Source organism: Aulostomus chinensis, chromosome 3 (genome assembly GCF_037954235.1).
Source record: "Aulostomus chinensis isolate RoL2024-O1b breed Wild chromosome 3, RoL_Achi_v1.0, whole genome shotgun sequence".
NCBI classification, from domain to species: domain Eukaryota; kingdom Metazoa; phylum Chordata; class Actinopteri; order Syngnathiformes; family Aulostomidae; genus Aulostomus; species Aulostomus chinensis.
Window position 1 is genome coordinate 6,465,246 of NC_141322.1, and position 19,858 is coordinate 6,485,103.

General features: G+C 42.7%; 1 protein-coding gene across 5 annotated transcripts in view; it reads left to right on the plus strand.

Annotated features, from left to right (window-relative positions):
- LOC147267506 (plexin-B1-like) overlaps positions 1–19,858 on the plus strand; it is a 109,267-nt gene that overhangs the window by 22,458 nt on the left and 66,951 nt on the right. For 3 of the 5 annotated variants that reach the window (XM_086198367.1, XM_086198371.1, XM_086198368.1), the window contains one exon: positions 11,762–11,882. The exons of the other annotated variants lie outside the window; for them this stretch is intronic. The gene's annotated coding sequence lies outside the window, so the exon portion shown is untranslated. The remainder of the gene's footprint in view (positions 1–11,761; positions 11,883–19,858) is intronic. 5 annotated transcript variants of the gene reach the window in all.

Genomic DNA, 19,858 nt, shown 5'->3' on the forward strand with positions numbered 1-19,858 from the left:
GAAAAGTGAACCCTTTGCAGTTTCTTGTTTCATTCTGGTGCATGTCTGTGGTATCTTTAGGACTGCAAGTCTGGTGTTGTTGTTTGTTACTGTTTGATCTGCAAGTTGAATTTTTAAAATTCTCTTCACAAGATCGCCCAGCAGTTGGAGAAGTGTAGTCGTATCCTCACAAACATTACATAACTGGTTGTTCTGGCTGTGGTTTAACCACAGTGGTAGAAATAGAGATCTGATGAATCTGTGTCTGATATGCATCATGTACCCTTATAGCTTTCCATCTATCCACTGGCTACCTGTTAAATATAGATTACTACAACACCCCATTAATCACATACAACCACAAATGTCTGCTCCCATATTCTACCTCTGAGTCTACTGACCAAGGTCTCTTGGACATTTATCCATTTGCACTCTTAATATAGAGAAGTTATCCGAGAGCGATTTGTCTCAGGCAGAAGGACACACATGGATCCTTGAGGAGTTCTGCATGTAGTATAGAAAGGTGTCACAACATGAATGTTGGATATGCACTGATGAAGTATGCTGTATGTGTATTGAACTCCACATCCTTCTATCTTGGCTGTTTCATTATTTTCCCTTTAGGTCACATAGTATTTTTTTCTTATCTTGTGCTGTCACCTCTCCCGTGCCCCCCCCCCCCCCCCCCACACACACACACACACAGACTTGTCCAAATACACACTTCACTGTCCCACAGCCTTTCCTGTGTATCCTGGCTGATCATTTCCCTGTAATTTAATGCTTGGCCACTCATCTCCGGTGTGTGTGCGTGTGCGTGTGCGTGTGTGTGTGTGTGTGTGTGTGTGTGTGTGTGTGTGTGTGTGTGTGTGTGTGTGTGTGTGTGTGTCTGCTTCAATGTTTTGGATCCTTCGTCACCCAGCAATTTAAAAACGTTTGAGTTGAACAGAATACTAAGTAGTTCATGACAAATCATTTAGCTGCTTTTGTACACAAACTAGATAGATTACAGTAATAAAGAAAGGGATGGGTAGATAAGATATTTCAGAATCCCTGAAGCCACTCTGAAAACCAATTGTCTTTAAACTGATTTAGCGGGATACAAAAGGCAGAGTGGGACTTGCAGTGGGATCTACTGTACTGTTTAACTTTATCTAGACATGATTTAATTTTGGTTTGATCTGTAGGCGGGTTACAAGCCACAGCATCTAACTTGTGTGTGTGAGGGGCGGGAGTTTCTCATGGCTGTTTCACATTCAGATTCTGAGGAACTTGAAGTATCAATACATTTTTTTGCTGAATATAACACATTTTAAAAGCAACATAAGCTATGTTCATCTCAAGTGTTTAATTAGGAGTTTCACTTGCGCGTGGCTCGGAGGTAGAGCAGCAGAGGTTTGAGCCTCACTTCCACCAGTGACCATGTCCAAGTATCCTTGAGCAAGACACTGAACCCCTAATTGCTCCTAATGGCCCTGCGATGGACTGGCGACCAGGCTCCAGCCCCCTGACAATAATGGATGGATGGATGGATGGATGGATGGATGGAGTTTCACTGACGTTGCAGTTGGTGTCCAGATGTTGGTTAGTTCTACAAAATATGAAAACGACTTGTATTAAGGCTTTTGTGGCTCTGGTGGGAGCCCTGTTAAATGTCTCTCTGTCTTATGAAATCCCTGGAACACTGTACTAGCTATGCATAGTTAACCAGGTGAAGTACTTTGACACAGAACAAGAACCCCGCAAAAATGGGCAAATGAACAAAGTTGGATACAAGACAAGATTTAGCTGTTTAAAAAAATACAACCATCCGATCAAGACACTTCATTGACAAAGGATGTCAGGCCACCATAGTAGGGTTGACTGTCACATTGTAACAGGAAAAATATTTTGTGCGTTACGCAAGGGCTCAAGAATGAGCTTCCATTCCAATATGTGCGTCAGGTTTGTCAGAACTGGTGGTCTCTGTCTGGACTGCCTCACTCCGACCTCAACTGTAGATGCATCGGGAGGCTGAAGATAAAGCCAGTGTCATACGGTCTGCATGGATGAGTGTTCAAAGGTCCATGGGATGTTGTCATCAGAGACTGTGCCTGGAGGGACTGTTTAATCGTCATTTGCTGTGCACAGTTTATTGTTCCTCTATGTTCTTGTGCATGAAAGAGACCACCAACTACAAATGTGCTGGGAAATCTGCTTCACATACATTTGAGGACTCCAAAATGTTTGAGTTGAGGTGTTATACGTCCACAGGTCTGCATTTGTCTGTTTGTGCGTCTATTTTGGAGTTAAATTGAGGTTTTAGTTGCATGCATTAACCATGAAGGACAGCCTAACACACATTCGGGGCTTATATTGTGCCACTATACGAGGCCATACTGTATCAGGAGATAAACTTGAATCACGGCTTCATTAGAGCATGACTCTGCATGACGTGTGGGTTTATGCAGCCATGTTTTGTCATTAATGCCTGAGGGGTTTGAGACAAGAGGCAGCTATTGGCTGACATCTGCCTTTGCCTCTCCAGCTGCCACTACTCCGAAGGAAATGTACTGATTGATGTTAAACAACACTGCCGCCCAAGGTCGGTTTACTGAGGGTGACTCAAAGTAGGGTGAGGCTCACTATTGATGACACGATGACCAAATTATGTCTCAAACCAGAAAAGGAACACCTCCCCCCCTGCCCATGTCAGAGAGGTTTCGAGCATGCAAGCCTTCTGAACTGTGTTGCAAAGCTGCAGTGGTAAACAACAACAATAATCCTGACTCTCCACACTTTATGGACCCGTCTGGGCCTGGCTTCTTTTTTTTTTTTTTTTTGGTTCAACTTTACTAATGATGATAATTGCCAGATGAAGTACAGTCCTCAAGACTTTATGGAGAGTGTGTTTATCCCTTTTAAGGGGCTGAAAGATGAAATGATATTAAGGCAGTATTTTCCTCAAGAGGTAACTTGATGGGATTAATGACATTTGTAGTTGGTGCTTTAATGGCTGCAAGTCTGTTAGTAGTGGATCCATTATCTCTGTCCATGGCAGAAGAATGTGGATGTGGCCACTAATCATAAATCTGCTCCCCAGGGGCCTGTAAAACATTAGCTTACCATTTAGTCCTTGAGACCTGATGAACCTGGAAACAAAGAGGCTGCCCTCCCAGTTTTACTGACACTGAGCGGGTTCTTTTTTTTCCGAACCTCAGAATCCAACCTGGCGGACCTGCTATTCCATCTTTACATTGTGTTGAATATATTTCAGGAATTGTACTGCCACCTGACTGTTTGAGCTCAGACTGTGTGTGTTTTCCTTGCTAGTGCCTGATTTAATACTGGATTTATTTTTGACCAATACTGAAATGAGTTAATAAAATGCTACCTCTGCCTTCTAGTTATTGTATGAAACATTTCTGATACACATGAAAGACATGATCATAGTCACAGGAGTAAAAGATGGGCACCTTGTTTATTGTCTTTGCAGCATTGCAACTAATAAGTAACAAAGCATACAGTGTTGTATATTTGTATTTCACAAGTTAGCCTGCTACTTATTATGGTGTTTCTTCCCCGGATATGTGTGGATTTTTCATAACCCAGAAACTCACTTGTGTGTTTAAAATAATTTCCATGCTTGTCATGCACTTGATCAACAGAGGAGTGATGTCATGCTAAACACAAACAATGACACTTATCTCCCCACCCTTGGACAAGGTGACTTTCCTGGAGTGAAACATCCAGGACACTCTCAGCAAGCAGAAACAATGTAATCAAATTATTCATATTTGTCATTTTAGGGCCTCTCTCTGAGTTTTGTCTCAGATGCTGCACAACAAATACCTGTATTTGACATGACTTCGACGAAGTCATGTCGATTGTGTCTTCTTCTTTTTTATTTTAAAGTCAACTATATTCATCTTGTGCTTCCTGGATGAGCAGGGCAGGGTGCAGAATCTCAATCACTGCTTGACCATTTCACTGATGTTCATTTGAAGACTCTGGCTACTCAGCAGCCTGCAGCTTTTTCCATTTACTTCCATATTCTGCTTTCTAATGCCCTCGCCCTCAAAGATGCTCCAGACCTCGCGGATATTAGACTCGGGCAGGGTTGAGTGCTTTTAGCGAAAGCTGTACCTCTTTTGATGTTTGAATCCTCTGCTGTCATGAATGGAGGTGGGGTGCGGGAGGCTATGAAAAGGTGAAAGAAGTAGGTCACCCATGGGTCTCTCCTCTGTATTGTGCTTGGCTTTGAAAGGAAAACGTTGAAATCAGGATTTTTGTTGACGTCTACAACATTCCTTCATGATATCATGCAAACCTGACTGCACAGAACATTTACTTTAGTCTTTTTGATCCATATAAGGATGCAAATGTGTCAAATCCCCTGAGATAAAATATAACAAAAGCAACAAAAGAATGTTTGCATGAGATATGAGGTTCAAAATTTTCAAGTCTGCCCTAATTGGCTATTCTCAGCCGGCCTGTGGCCTGCTTCACTCTATTTTTTTTACTATTCAAATGTATTATAATGAAGAATGTGCCTTTGTTGTTTTGTTTTCAATTACTTGCCTGTTCTTTGCTCAAAACCTGAGGTTTTGATGCGGCAACTTTGTGAAAATGCTTAAAATTTTCATATTATCTCAGATGTTAGTGGCTGAAATTATTCACACAGTGTGTGTGTGTGTCTCTTCTGATGGCGATGGTAGGTGTTGATTCCTGCAGGACACAGTAATTTAATTTTCCTGGATGTGGATCGGTGTTTGCTGTTTTTCACTCCTCCTGGATCATTCCTTTCCTCCACCTTGTTTTCATACCCTTACTTTCTGTTCTCCATCCCCCTCTCCATCTCTCTACCAAAAGAGACACAATTAACGGACAAAGAGAGATGGATGGACAAATGCAAGGGAGGAGGATAGAGAAATGGATGGAGCAAGGGCTGGTGAGATGGAGGACTGAGATGAAGAGAGAGTAGATTTGAGAAGACAATGGGCAGATTAGGGATGGAGGCCAGATGATACCCAGAGGTACAGTTAAACACACATGAGGTTGATCAATATGGTGTACTTGTCTTGAGGTAGCAGTGGGACACACACACACACACACACACACACACACACACACACACACACACGCATGCACGCACGCACGCACGCACCTCAGGGACTGAAAGGACAGTGCACATACAACTGTGCACCCTCCCCCTTTACACTTCCACATTAACACACAGACCCCATCCCTGGTCTCTGGGGGGCTGGGCTGTTGACAAATTGGAAACTGTCCTCACCATTTGTGTTTCTTTTAAACCACAGAACAATGCAGCTTTCAACACACAAAGCCTTTCACTGGGAATTATGATGGTGTGTTGCTCCAGGTACCAGTGAGATGATGAACTATGCCACAGAAAGTCTAATTGAAGCAACAGATGCACAAGTTTATCAGACAGGAATACAGTACACTGAGATTTAGAGTATTGTGAAAGATTTAGTTTGCTTGAGAAAGTTAATGCAAAGGTGTGTGTGTGTGTGTGTCTGTGTCTCCTTGGAGCTGTTCCACCCATCCTTTTACAGTCTTTCATTTTACTATCTAAGGAGAATTGTTTTTATGAACAGTTCTCCTATTTCTCTTAAAAATTGTTCTTTCTGTTATGTTTTTGAGTAATAGATTTACCATATAGGTCAGAATATGGGAGCACTCCAAATTTCTGATGCTTGACTGCATGTGGATATGAGAACAATGAAAGTAAAATTGACTTCGAGTTAGTTGGTAAGACCCAGTTGGTGGGTTTACGTGCACATTTGCATGCGAGCCATTACCTGTTGTTGTCCTTGTGTACATGAAGTTTGTCCACCTCTGAAAAGTGGCAGCATGCCTCCTTACAGCTCGTCATCTTCTCCCTTCTGGGTCGCTGATTGCATCACATACCAAAACAAGATAACCAGAACCCACAGAGCACGTCCAGAATGCTCGGTGCATGGAAGTGTCTGTGGACCAGAGTAATTAGTTTTCCAACCACATCTAGATATGTTATTTTTGACCTTGAATAGTACAATTTCAGACAAATTCATCAATTTGACTTTTTCTAACACCATCTAAATGTGCTAAGTGGGGGGGGGGGTGATGTTGTTCCCTGCTAATTCAGAACATCAGAATATAGATTTACTAAAAATTCAGGAGTGTCTGTGTGGCTTGATTGCCTGATGTAAGGATGTTCTGGCTGTTGCATTTTAGTATCAGCTGTCCCACTATTTAGTTGACGACTGAGGATGAGGAGGAGATGTCAAAGAAAGAGGCTTATTCAAGTCGAGCTTTGTCTTGAGTTATGTATTGAAAGAGCCCTGCATCAATGTTTTATAACAAATTGGACATCCCAGACTAGTTTTGGAGCAGGTAGTGCAATTAAACTGGGGTGCATCAATCCCCAGACAGCAGGGGGGTGATGGAGGGTTGGGGTGGGGGTGGAGGGTTGGGGTGCTGCTGCTGACACAGCCAACATGCAAATACAGCAAAATCACATGAGAATGTAATTGCATCTTGTCTGCATATAGCCTGAAGGAAGCTGATTAGCAAATCAGCCTGGTGGTGGAGCGGCTCCTCTTTCATTGTTGAGGAACTCTAATTGCGGTTGTAGAGCTCAAAGAAGAGGCCAGGCGGAGCAGAGGAAGCATTAATGAAGACATTTGGGAATAGAAGTAGTACAGTAGTGCGACTGTATGTTTGTGCAAACATGCAAGATGGTGTGTGCGTGTGCGTGTGTGCGAGCGAGCGAGAGACTGTACTTCCAGCTTGTGCATATCTCAAGCTGGAAGTACAGGATTTTCAGTCCAGTCGGTCTTCCAGAGAATCGTAGGACATTTCGGATTTGAGCCTGATCTGGACCGATATGTCTCCAAATAATCCTGTCGTGTGAGGGGTTTGCCGAACGGATCAGGTCTTCCTCGAGTTTAAGTCATAAAGGTCAAACATGTTTGATATTTAGTATTTAAAATCTGGATGATTACGTCACTCATTTTCCATGTGGGCAAATGAGAAGATGGGAATGAGCGTGAAAATGTTTTTGAAAAAGGCAACCGCGATAAGGTATTTCCAAGCAATGGTAATCATAGCTTGCACTTAAGGCTGGGCAGGCTGACGCGACTGCCATTGATGACAGACACTCAAATCCCACCTTCAGTTCATGCTGAGGAACAGATAGTCCACATTGACCCGGACTCGTTAGCCTTATTCTTCTTCTCTCTTTCACGTGACGGTATCTCACCTGAGATCAGCTGAGATACCATCACGTGATGTGATGCGTCTGGCATGATAATCTGATGAATATCTCGTAGCGTGAGATGCGCTGTCAATTTAAAATCTTTGTGATTAGAGAGAAGAAGTTTGGTGAAGATTCTCCTCCTGTATGTGTGATGCAACTCTAATTCAAAATAGGTTTATATTTAATATTTAATATCTGATCATGTAAGCGAAGCTTTACCTGAGTCATTTAAAGCCTGAAAATGTAAGGGAGTGGCAATAGCAGCTTGTGATTCTGAAGAATTAACAGCAGTTACACTCAGGCATGCTGCATCTAAATCAATCAGTCTTTAAACTCCTCCATTTATTTACTGTGTAATGTGTAATTACATGTGTAGGTTGCATCAGTCATGATGTTGGACAGAAGTGCTGAAGTGTGAGTCTAGCAGTTCCGTCTGAGCCAGCCTGGCAGGACAAGCTCAGAGTCATGAAAAGCATTTAGGCTGCTGTCAGGCCCCCGTGCTGATAACAGTATGGGGGAGAGACTGTGGAAATAGACTGCCAATCCTTCACTATGACTCCCAGAACCACTGCAACATACACACTCACACCAGAGTGGAGAGGGAGGGAGTCGATGGTGGAGTGTTAAATGGGCAATCCAAATTTTCTGCCTCTTGTAAGTTCCAGGCAAAGACGAAATCAAATAAACAGAAATAAACTGTTTTTCTCTGTGGTTTGGGACTGAACCACATTACCACAATGAAGTGCTACTGTGAGGAAACACTGGGAGAAAATCAAAAATCCTCCCCGTAATGCGCTGGTAGAAGTAGTCGAAGCAGCAGTTTGAAAAACCTTGAATAAAGCTGACGGTATCACGTTGCTCCACTGAAAACGATTTGCATCTAGTCTGGGTTCTATTTCCATACCTTTGACTATCATCTTGTTCAGTCACGGCAACGTTCTCCTCACTATGAAGGTTTCTTCCTTTGGAGAAAACAGCCTTGCTACGGGTCTGCTGTTGATCCTCTGTCTTGCCTTCTTAGATGAAGAACTCTTATGCAGAGTGGAGTTTAATGCTTAATCCATGAACTGACTGAAAAATTAAACAGAACAGTGAATTACAAGTGCTTGATATACAATTCAGACAAAATCAGCATCTCACTCTGGGCTAATCAGCAGATGTTTCTACCACCATCCTGGGGCATACGCTGTGTACAGTATATATGAAACTACACCTCCCAGACGGATTTGTGGGAACTAGGCATCAGGGCGAGGTTGTATTCACTGGCTGGGGGTCTATTGTTGTCTACTGTTGATTCTAATCTGTTGGCCAGACAGCACAAACCTGCCTTCTGATGATCCGGTTGGAAGCAGGGTGTCTACACCCAGCTTCTGTAGAGTTAGGAGGAGGATCGGCTAATGCTACAGATTGGGAAAGCCACCAAGTGTGTGTTTATTCATTCCTCTTTTTTTAAAATTAATTTATAATTACACTTGATCTTTGATCTATCAAGCTGTTTGTGCTGGAAATTTGCTTCCAGCCTCAAGGGTATATATATATCTGACTTCTCTCTGTCTGTTTTGTGTACTCGTCACTTATAAATAAACTAAATTTAATGAGGAAAGGACCTCGTCTGTTACACTGCAGGCACTCCAGCTGTATCGTTTCTAGTTCTGAGCCCGAGAGTTCAGGAAGCCAGACTATTGCTGTCGGGGCATATCTGAAGTCCTTAAAGATGCTTTTATATAGGCCACACTGTGTCCAAGTAGAGGAATGTTTGGGGCTAAAGCTGAGCTGAGCTTAGCTTTAATACATTTTCTCAGTGCTATCTTTGAAGCCCTGTATAGTGAATCTCAGTTTGTCAAATTGAATCTACTCCATCACCCAGCTTAGAGACTGAGGGTTCCCCCAGTTAAGGCAGATCACTCTCTGTTCTAGCAAAGTAACTAATAGAGTTGAATCCCCCCCCCCCCCCCAAAAAAAAAGCCTAGCTAGTCTTGACTACACCAAAACATGCTTTTGGCCGATCTTGCACCCGGTGCCTTCGCTACACATGGTGTTGGAGGTGGGATGACTTGCCGTGAGGTAGTTGGAGTTTTGCGCAGTGCGTTAGCTGTATGAAGGACCCCAGGGTTGGGTTGACCCCATGTGAGGGACCCCAGCGATGGGTGAAGCAGTCGTGTGTGTGAAAGGGGAAGAGAAGGATGTGTGAGGGAAGCATGCATGTGTGAAGTGCATGGGGGTGTCGTGGGGTATTGTGACGGATGGCTGTCACCACGGTTAAATATGCACTCTGGCTGCCATCCCTTTGAGCCTGGCTCCTTGGTGTTGCAGTCAGTGAACACAGTTTTGTACACTGTGGATGCGGGTACAAGACCAGGGGTCTCCCCTCCCATTATTCAACCCACAGTGAATCCAGTTTGGGTCAGGGGTTATAAAGCCAAGTTGAGTCATGATTCACATTAGCCACAAACATGGATAAAACCAGGTCACTCTTTCAGTCTTATTAGACATTTGAGTGTCAGATCCAGCCGCCAGACATTTTCCTGCCAGAATTATAGATGGAAAGAGCAGCTTCTGAGATGGAAAGCTAAAAAAAGCCAACTGTGACTCGTATTTGTGATGCACTGGCTCTGAAATGCTGTCATTAAATAATTTCCGCATTGTTGGTGGACACTGAATGTGTGTGTTTGTCTCCATCTTCACCGCGTGTTCCCTCCATCCATTGTAGTGGGACAGAGGGGTGGGAGTTACTCACCCAGTACTAACCAGCCCCCTAGAGTACATATATATGTACAGACACACACACACGCCAACTTTTTTGTGCTCAGCCAAGCTGGAAAAAAATGGTAGTTCAATTTGGGAGGAAGGACTCACAGAGAACTTGCACTGTTATTTTGTTGTTAACTCAATAATTTCATGCAAAATAATTTACCGTTAACTGACTTTTTTTTAAATGACATGAAAGCAGGAGTCTACATATGGCCTTTTTTCCCTTTGATCGTATCTTGCAGTTTTTAAATGCACTGTTTATGTTCTTAAATACACCTTAATAACAGTTTTCCTCATCCTAGCAGAGTACTGGCTTACCACGTTAGCACATAGCACATATTATTGGATTAAAGGCCCACTTGTTCAGAAAAAGATCTGAATACAACTGTGTTTGTCTCTCTGTCTTCACTGGATTTTCCCTCCATCCGTTGTAGTGGGACAGAGGGGTGGGAGTTGCTCACCCAGGACTAACCAACCCCCCAGCGTACATATATATGTATACACACACACACACACACACACACTCGCTCTTTCCCAGCCTCCCTCTTCCTGCCACAGACAGAGGAGGACGTGGATACAGAATGGGACCACTGGTGCGTTTTGATTGCTGCAGCAGTTGGGATGAGTCATCAATCAAACCTATGACCTGCTCCAGCTTCTTATCCTCCCCCACACACAAACTGCCATCCCCTGCCCCCCCCTTTATTTAAAAAGAATCTTCTCATCTTTCCTCCAGGTTAGCTTAGATTGGTCACAAAGGGAATTGATCGGGACCATCGTGAGATAGTGGGGGGACTGGTGCACCTCACCACTCTGTTTTCTATGAGACAGTTTTTTTTTTTTCTTTTCGTAGACTGGAGAGAAAGACTTCAACCTCCTGCTGCTGTGAAGGGGCAGCCTGTAGTGACACTCAGTGGGAAGTGTGTGTGTGTGTGTGTGTGTGTGTGTGTGTTCGTGTGCCTGAGGTTGTGACACACACTGACATGTCACTCTTCAACCAGCTTATCAGTGTCCAGGCAGCTGTGTACCTGATGCTGTGTGATCTCATTGATCCCATTACCAGCAGTGTTGAACCAGGGCTCAGCTTTGAGAGCTGCCTGCTTGGGCTCAAAAGGGCAGCTGCATGTGGAGTGGATCATTTCCAAATTTAGAAGAAGATTTTCCTGGACCTTTTTAATAAGAAAGATGGTGATTTAGCATGATTTAAAAAAAAAAAAAGTTTTTAGCAGAGTTAAAACTGCCAATAATGAAAGCTCATTTATTTTGTTAAACCACCAAAAAAAACATTTGTCCATAAAATATTAGAAAGAAAACAATGAAAGCTCTCAGCCCTGGATGATGTTATTAAAAGTCTTTTTTAATGTGACCACCATACCAAAACCACCCTGTATTAATAATTCCCTCTGATGCAAAAATACTCTCAAATGTAGGAACCAGAATCCATCAAATACTTGGAGTTTTTGGTAATAAAATTACCTCATTATTGATTAGTCATCATATTAACATGTTAATCCATTGACTAGCCTTTTGTACTTTTGAAAAAAAAAATTCTCTGGCATGCTGCTATTTGGCAGGATGTCAGTTTACCGTTGTCACCATTTAGGATGTGTGAATTAGGGATTTTTTTGCAGATTTGCTGATATGAGACCCTTCAGATGACCACTCATCACTCCATCATCGGGATATGTCTTAACCCACGTTTTATTTTTGGAAGTTCTTTGTCTCTTTTTTGACCTGCAATTATGAGTTTTGACACTAATCAGAAAAATGTCGCTCCCCCATCTTTAGAAATTGACTTCTTCCATTGAGAGCAGCCCCCTCCTGTCATCCGAAGTCAAACCTGGCAACACCACGTTCAGGGACCGCACACCCTCCTGTAACTGCTGCACCTCAGTGAATTGGGTCAAAGGTCAGTAACATATGCTCCAACATGAGTAGAACTGTTTTCAAACATGCACGCTCCTTTTCTGTCAAAAGGCTCACTAACACCAGTGTTGAATCAAATTACTCCTCGGAAATTCTCTGACATATTTGGGGTAATATCAGTAAAGTACCTGGCCGCTCCTCTTGGCTGTGCAGTGTTGTTTACCTACCTGTGTGCCTGCCTCTGGGCCAGATGAGAGCAGAGGGCTGCCTGTGATCTACCTTCCAAGGTCAGGTTACTCAGACCTTGTTTAGATGCGAATGATTCTAAGGTTGAATTCGGAGCAGAGGCAGCGGGTGCTGTTATCCCTCGCCTCGCCTTTATAATGAGGTGTGTGTGTGTGTGTGTGTGTGTGTGTGTGTGTGTGTGTGTGTGAAGAGTGGAAGGTTGATGACCCCTGTGCTGTCTGGAGTTCGATGATGAATGAGAGTGTTAGAGTGGAGGCGTGAGACTGAGGATTTCTTTACTATCTGACACACACACACACACACACACACACACACACACACACACACACACACACACACACACACACACACACACCATGCCATTCCCCTTCATTAATCTGTATAGACTGATAGCCAATTATTTCAGTTCTTGCAGTTCTCCTCTGTAGTGTCTGAGATTGGAAGGTTTTAAAAATTGATGCCAGTATGTTCCATTATTGTGGCTAGAGATGCACTGATTGTCTGGCTGGGGGCCAGAACCGGCCAGCTCTCAGCATGCCCTTACAGGTCAGAGTCAAGTGTTTCCGATTTCTAACTGGTCACTTGCCATGGGTCACTGCTTCCCAGGGAATAGCAGGAAGTCTATTGCACAGGGTAGATGGAGCCAGACAGGAAATCTGAACACGAATGGCACTATATATCTGTTAAAATTTCAAAATAAAATAATGCACCGCTCCCAACCGCAAAACAGACCAGAACAGTATAAATACAGAAACAATATAATCACATACTCTACGTGCACGAATAGAAACGCATGAATCAAAAGGCAACAGCCACATCAGCAGAATCTGAGCAAGTTAGCAAAGCCAGTGAGCAACTGGAAATTGCAGCTGTGAGAAAGAACGACGTGATTGGCAGCGCATCCGTTTCCCGGTGGAAATACTGGGTCAAGCTCGCAGTTTGAAAAACATGTAAGGCCAAAATATTCGGTGTGGAAGCCATGACGAAAACGTCCCGAACAACTGACTTAATCAGACACTTAAAACTCCATCAGCGCAGTTTGGGCAAACTGACAAAGATAAAACGGCTATTGCTAGGAGGCAGAGTTCAGAGTCAAGACCAGCCTGTAGCCTCTCCTATGGTTCACTGACTCCTGCATTCATCTGCTTTTGATTGATAAGTAAAATATTGTCAGACACGGTTACATATACAGCAGCTCATTTTCTGAAGAATTTTATTAGCACCCGACTGCAGTAGGAGAGCACTTTATCTCTTTTGAGAATTGTTTAAGAAATGATCCAGTAACTAAGTGTAATCTGGGGACACTGTAAGAGTAATATTTTCTATAATTATGATATCTGAAAGTTTATCTGTATGTTTTTTTTTTAATTCCGTCAAGTATAGCATTTAGAAAGAAAATACAAATTGGCAAAAATTGTTAACAGCATGTCACACCAACAAAATAAAAAAAAACTGTCATGGCCAAGGAAAATGCAATCCGTGCGTCTCTACTCATGATGGATGCAAAAACATGGCTGTTTCAATTTTGTTTATATTGTTTCTCTTTTGAATAATGTAGCCAAAAAGACAAGAAATACATGAGTTATTTAGTAGCCTGATCATGATATAAAGCAGTAATTAAATCATGTTATGACAGATGATAAAATTAGCAATAACGAGAGAAGCTACAAGATATCTGATGTCCTCTCCACTCAGCCACCTCTCAAGATTCTTGTTGCAGCTTTGGTGTCGGATTGAGCTCCTTTTTCTTACCAAAACATCTCATCTCCAGCAATGATCTGTTCATGTATAACCGTCACATACAGAACTCCTCTAATTTACAGGGGGAACTTTCAAGAAAACATTAAAACACAGAATTAGAAGCTTTCTTAAGGCAGCAATTTGGTTTGGTTTGAAGGGCGGATAAAACTGAGTGTCTGAACCAAACACTTTGGTGGAAATACTTTAGTTTGTTTTGAACCTAATTTAGTGAGGGAAGCAGTGTAGGATCACATTCACACCTGGAAGCTTCCCGGTACAACCACAGTCTGATCTGTTGCCACTGAGCAGCTCTGCTGGAGTAATGGGTCTGGCTAAAGGTTCCCTCAGTGGTGGTAATGTTGGCTGTCCAGGCAAATCTGTATCACTTTCCTAAAAAGCATTTAGACAAATAGGTAGGATACAAATGCGATATCAGAATATTTAATGCACAAAGATACCACTGCTGTGCCACATGTGCAGTTTCCCAGTGCAGTTTTCCCTCCCATTTTGGAGACATAACTACAGCTTTAGTATACAATTGGAAAAGAAGGAACAAAAATTTAATGCTGGAACTGAGTTGTTGCTATCAAAGAAGATACCTGATCAAAGAATAAGTTGACAAGACAGTGATCGCAAAAGTAATTCACCTTAACAGTTTGATGATTGCTGAGTGTCTGACATGAAAGTCACATTGAAACAGATTAGTGTCAGTAATGTGACATATTTCTTGGTTAAATGGAGCATGTGTTCGTCAGGTAAATCCTTTAAATTTGATGGTGCTGCAAAACTGAAGACTTGCAGTATCCACCCTTCCCTCACCTATGTTGGAGGTTTAAGGAAGGCAAGTAAGAAATCTCTCAGTAATAAAAACTACAGTTCTGACATCCAAATACACACCTCCGCCTGAGACTGTTTGGTTCAGTGTGGTTTTTATATGATGACTGGGGTTATTTTTTTTGCAGCCTCCACGCTCCTCCTCCCATTGTTCCTGTGCCAGTCAGTGTGCAATAAAAACATAAAGAATGCAGTAGAATAATTATAATCCATACGTCCAACTGTCTTCTACATTTTCCCAACTCGGGTGGGCCCCTGGCTCTCTGCCCTCATTCACCAGCAGACAACCTGCAGCACTGTAGTCACAACATCAGTAATCTGTATGGAAACGAGTAAACCCACTTCCTGTCTCTTTGTTGTTTGCGTAGCTCTGCACCATCCTCACACCACTCTTGATGCGTAAGTTGATGAGCGTACAGAACATACTGAATGGGAGTGTTTGCAGTGTGGTATGACTCTGGTGTGACTCGAGAAGTGGCCCACCTTTCTTATGAACTGTGATGCAATGCTTCCTATGAATGGTGAAGCAATTGAAAATTGAAGCAATGAACATGTTAAATTGGTTTACAAGTGCAATTGCAGACAAGTTACACTTTGATTAGTGCGCTGTTTGGAATAAACAACTTTGTCTTCATCTGGTGTTACTGTTAACAAGCACCAAAGAAGTAAACATTTTCATTCTGTTTTTTGCACATATCCTTGTGTTTGTGGAGTTCTGAGCATATGCTGGATAAAGAAGACATGGATTATGATAAATGATGCACTTGAGAATTTGGAAACGGGGATTTTTGGACAGTTTTGATTATTGTTATCCTTCAGTCGCCGTCAGCTTGAGTTTAACTACAGGGGGCTCTTCCTGGTTTCACAAAGATGTATTGTAACAGTCAAAAAATGTTTTATTTAGCTCAAAACACCTATTTGTGTGTAAATAACTGGCAAAACACACTTTTTGGGGTGAGGTATCCCTTAAATTTGATGACTGTTCTTATCCCAGTATACATGAACAGGAGGGATTGATTTTTGTTTATGGGTAATGTGTTTCTGTTCAGGCTTTCTTGGCCTTCTGGTTCAACTGTCGGATCACATACCTTAACAAGATAACAAACTGTGCTCCTTTTACATGTTGGCCTTGTATTCAAAGACTGATGAAGAAAAATGGACAACGTCTAGAGCTGAGCCATCATCAAATACAGGTTAACACGACAGCAGCACCAACGAAACGTGACCATTCCTAACCGCACTATATAGGCACGTTAGTCTGACTTTGAAAGGTATGATTGCATATTTTTGTTATTGCGTTCTTTCAAGTTTTGTAACTTAGTTGATCTAATCTTGGTTTAGCTTTACATCACTCATACACAGGTTCAAACCATTAACTTGCAGGTAGGGTGTCATCATCACCAGCGTCTCTGGGTAGAGGGTGAAAGCTGCTCTCAAATGGAAGCCTTTGAGCTCCTCAAAGCTCCCATTTAATGAATGTTCTGCAAACATGTCTTTAAGCAGCCATCACATAGCTGAAAATACCCATTAAAATATGAGTTAACATCAACCCAGAACACTGCAACAACCACCAAACTCCAAACAATATCGCCTTGCAACAAGCAGCCCTCTTTGTGTAGATATTCAACTACAGCTAAAAAAGGGCTGCTCCTCTGGATGCCTCCCAAAGAAGTTATTCTTTTTAGAGGCACAGATACATCTTCAAGACCTTTTAACATTTTTACATTCCCCATTGTGTCATGTACCAGGAATAATTTAAAGGCCATTTCTCCTCGTTCACCTTTTAAAAGCATTCTGTGAGTGCAGATTTTTACGGTTCCCAACTGGAGGGGAGATAGAATGTTCCCTGTGTGAGCATTGAAGTCTGAATGCCAAAAGCTGCTTCGGAGCTGCTGCACTATTTATGGTGAGGGAGTGGAGAGAGAGCACGGGGGCCAGGGGTGAGGTATTCCTGCATCTTTATTGCCAGGTGTTAAGACTTGAACAACTTGAGCAGAGTGAGAAATGAGGCTCAAAGAGGTGAGTGAATGACATGACTCCAGCCCCATTCTTCACCTTTTTTTCCTCACTGATGGCTGTGATAAGGACAACCAGGTTATGTCACTGTGTCCTGAACAAGAGCAGATAGATATTCACTATGCCACCTCAATTTTAAAACTGTGACATGAAAATTATAATTGCTTGTAAAACAGGTGTGTGTCATAGGATCTTTAGTGTTCATGTGTTGTTCCTAGGGTTGGGTGATGTCTACAAAATTGGCGTATGACAACATCCATACTGAAACGCAGCCCTTGAGCTGTCCCATGAAAGAAAAGCTACCTCTATTACCTCTTCCCACTTGCTCTTACCGTGACCCTCAGCTGTGTCACTTAGCCCAGAAAACTCAAACGGACTCACATCCCTGTGAGGTCAATATCCAAGACACATCCCTGTGTCTAGTTCTTTGTCTTTGCGATGCATTGTCGGTAACTTCCATCCATCCATTGTCTTCTGCTTATTCCTCTGAAGGGTCGCGGGGGGGCTGGAGCCTATCCCCCTACACCCCTGACAGGTTGCCAGTCCATTGCAGGGCCAACACATAGAGACAAACAACCATTCACACTCACATTCATACCTACGGTCAATTTAAGTGATCCAATCCTAGTTCCCAGTTGCATGTCTTTGGACTGTGGGAGGAAGCCGGAGTACCCAGAGAAAACCCACGCAGGCACAGGGAGAACATGCAGACTCCACACAGAAAGATCCCGTCCCTGAGCCGTGACTCGAACCCGGAACCTTCTTGCTGTGAGGCGACAGCACTAACCATTGCACCACTGTGCTGCCCTGTCGGTAACTTTGTTCTGTTAAACTTGAAACAAGCTGGCTAGCTATACTTAGGAAGCTGAGCTAACAAGTAATAGCTGCTTGATTAAAAGCTTCACACCAACAGCGACCAGCAGACAAGAAACACAGCTGCTTATGCAACAGTGTCTTGGGTTCATCCAACAGAGCAGGTTTAATGAGAAAATGATAAACAGAACATGGAAATGTTACATTAATGAATGGCCAGCAGCTGCAGCTTTCTTTTTCTTTTTTTGTAAGTCAAAAGTGGAACAAAAGTCCTGCTTTGTGGCACCTCTGAGAGGACACAATTCCTCAAACACACAAGTAAATCAAAATGTTATGATGGTGGAGGGCTTGGTGGCGATGACTCTCAGCCATTTATGATGGAATATTAGCCCAAACGTAGTTGCTCCCTTTTACCCGTCTCCCCATCCACACCTCATCATCCTAATAACTAGAGTGACATTAGTGCCCGCAGCAACTTCATGAGGAGGTGCGAGGACAGTCAAAGCAATGATGTATATCTTTCTGGTATACACACACATGTACACTTCTCCCTCTAACCCTGTACTGTAAATTGGGAACAAAAATATGAATAGGACATTGTCTCACAAAGGAATAAACAAGAGGATCTTCATATATGTTTATTAATTTACATTTCTCTTCCTTTATCCTCTACTGTGTGTCAGTTTGATGGGACCAACAACAGCTTCACAAGCTTTGCTCACCTAGGGTGGCCCAAACCATTGTGGCAAATCCACCTTCAGGGTGGTCCACTGTGGCAGAGCCGGTTTGTTGTTAGAGATTACTCATCGTTTCAGACAGTGTCCTTGTTCGTATGCTATGTTACACTCACAGATAACTCGCTCTAGTTGGCCCAGTGTTGCATTAGATTATGTGACAACTAATGGCCTACACACGCACTTACAATCACAATCACACTCATCTCTGCTACCCTTTTAGACATTAAGCAACAATACAGTCCACCACAGATATGCGCATTGTTAGCAACTCATAAATGTTGGCTTGTGGTCAGTCTGTGTAGCCTGGAGCGCTAAAGCTGGAGCAAAGGTCCAGCACAGCGATGCACACTTCTATGAGGAATCTCCAATATTTACCATAGCCTGGTGAAGAGGGGTGTTAGACCAGGTTTATCCCTAAATGCCCTCAGTGAACTAGTAGTACGAGAAGAAGCAATGTGTGGAAAATTGTGGATAGCTGTGATTTGGGTCTTGCTTACTCTGCAGATTGAATAACTTGAAAAGGGGATGCCCTGATCACTATTTGCTGGCTAGGATCTGAGATCTCATATTGACTATAAGCCAATGCAGAGGCTGATCCAATATTTGCCATTATGTAGCAGCAGAAATACGCACTAATTTCTGATGCAGTATGTTTCTGGCACACTTAAATAACTGGGGATAGGTACCAAGGAGCAGTATTAATTGGTACCCGTGGGCTCCTTGACAAAGAGCGCTGCTGTCAGTATTTATGGTATGTGTGACGTTAATTGAATCTAGCTTTTAAATGTTAAAGCTGCTGGTGCCACACAGATGTGAATAGCTCTCCAGAAAGATCCTCAGTGACTTCCAGCTCTCACAGCACAGCCGTGTGCTTGGTGGTTTTGTAAGGCGACGTTGTGACTATTGAAGCTGCTCAGAGCAGTAGCACAAGCTAATGAGTTAAGATGAAGTATAAATCGCCATGTCATAGTGTTACACATTCCTCTGCCTTACAACAGAAAATGACAAATGTATATACCATTGGGAATTTGGATGATAAAAAAGACATGTTATAAGTATGAACACGCAGTTGGAGAGAAAAAAAATGTACTACCTTGTCAGTGTTGTGAGGAGGGACAATGGTGCTCTAGAGTGGTATAAGGTTACTGGGTCAAGTTTGAGTGTACCTTAAGTTGCTGAGATGAATGCAGTCTAAATGTCCTACTAAACATGAGCAGGTTAGCATTGCTTACTATGAAAGAACTGCTCACAATGAACTCCTCTGTGTTACGGTCAGCAGAGACCCACCTCACATGTGTGTGTTGTTGGCCAGCTACCGTAACTTGTGGAGTTCAGCCGCTATGATGGGGATGCCGAAGAGATCAAAAATATGGCTTCATTTTATCAGGGTGGTGTGATGTCAGAACAACATGGTTTCCAAGTCTTGCGGCAGGAGGACGGTGCTGTCTGGTAGCCTCATGTCGAGTGTTCTGTTGAACTGTCATATTTACTCTTAGAGCAGAAGTGGCTTAGGGAGGAGAGCACTTGTCTCATCTCAAGGTTCCCAGTTTGATTTCAGCTTTTGTATATTTTATTATTTTTTGACATTTTGTTGTTGTGGTATTTTTTTGGTACCAAACAGGAGAAAATAAAG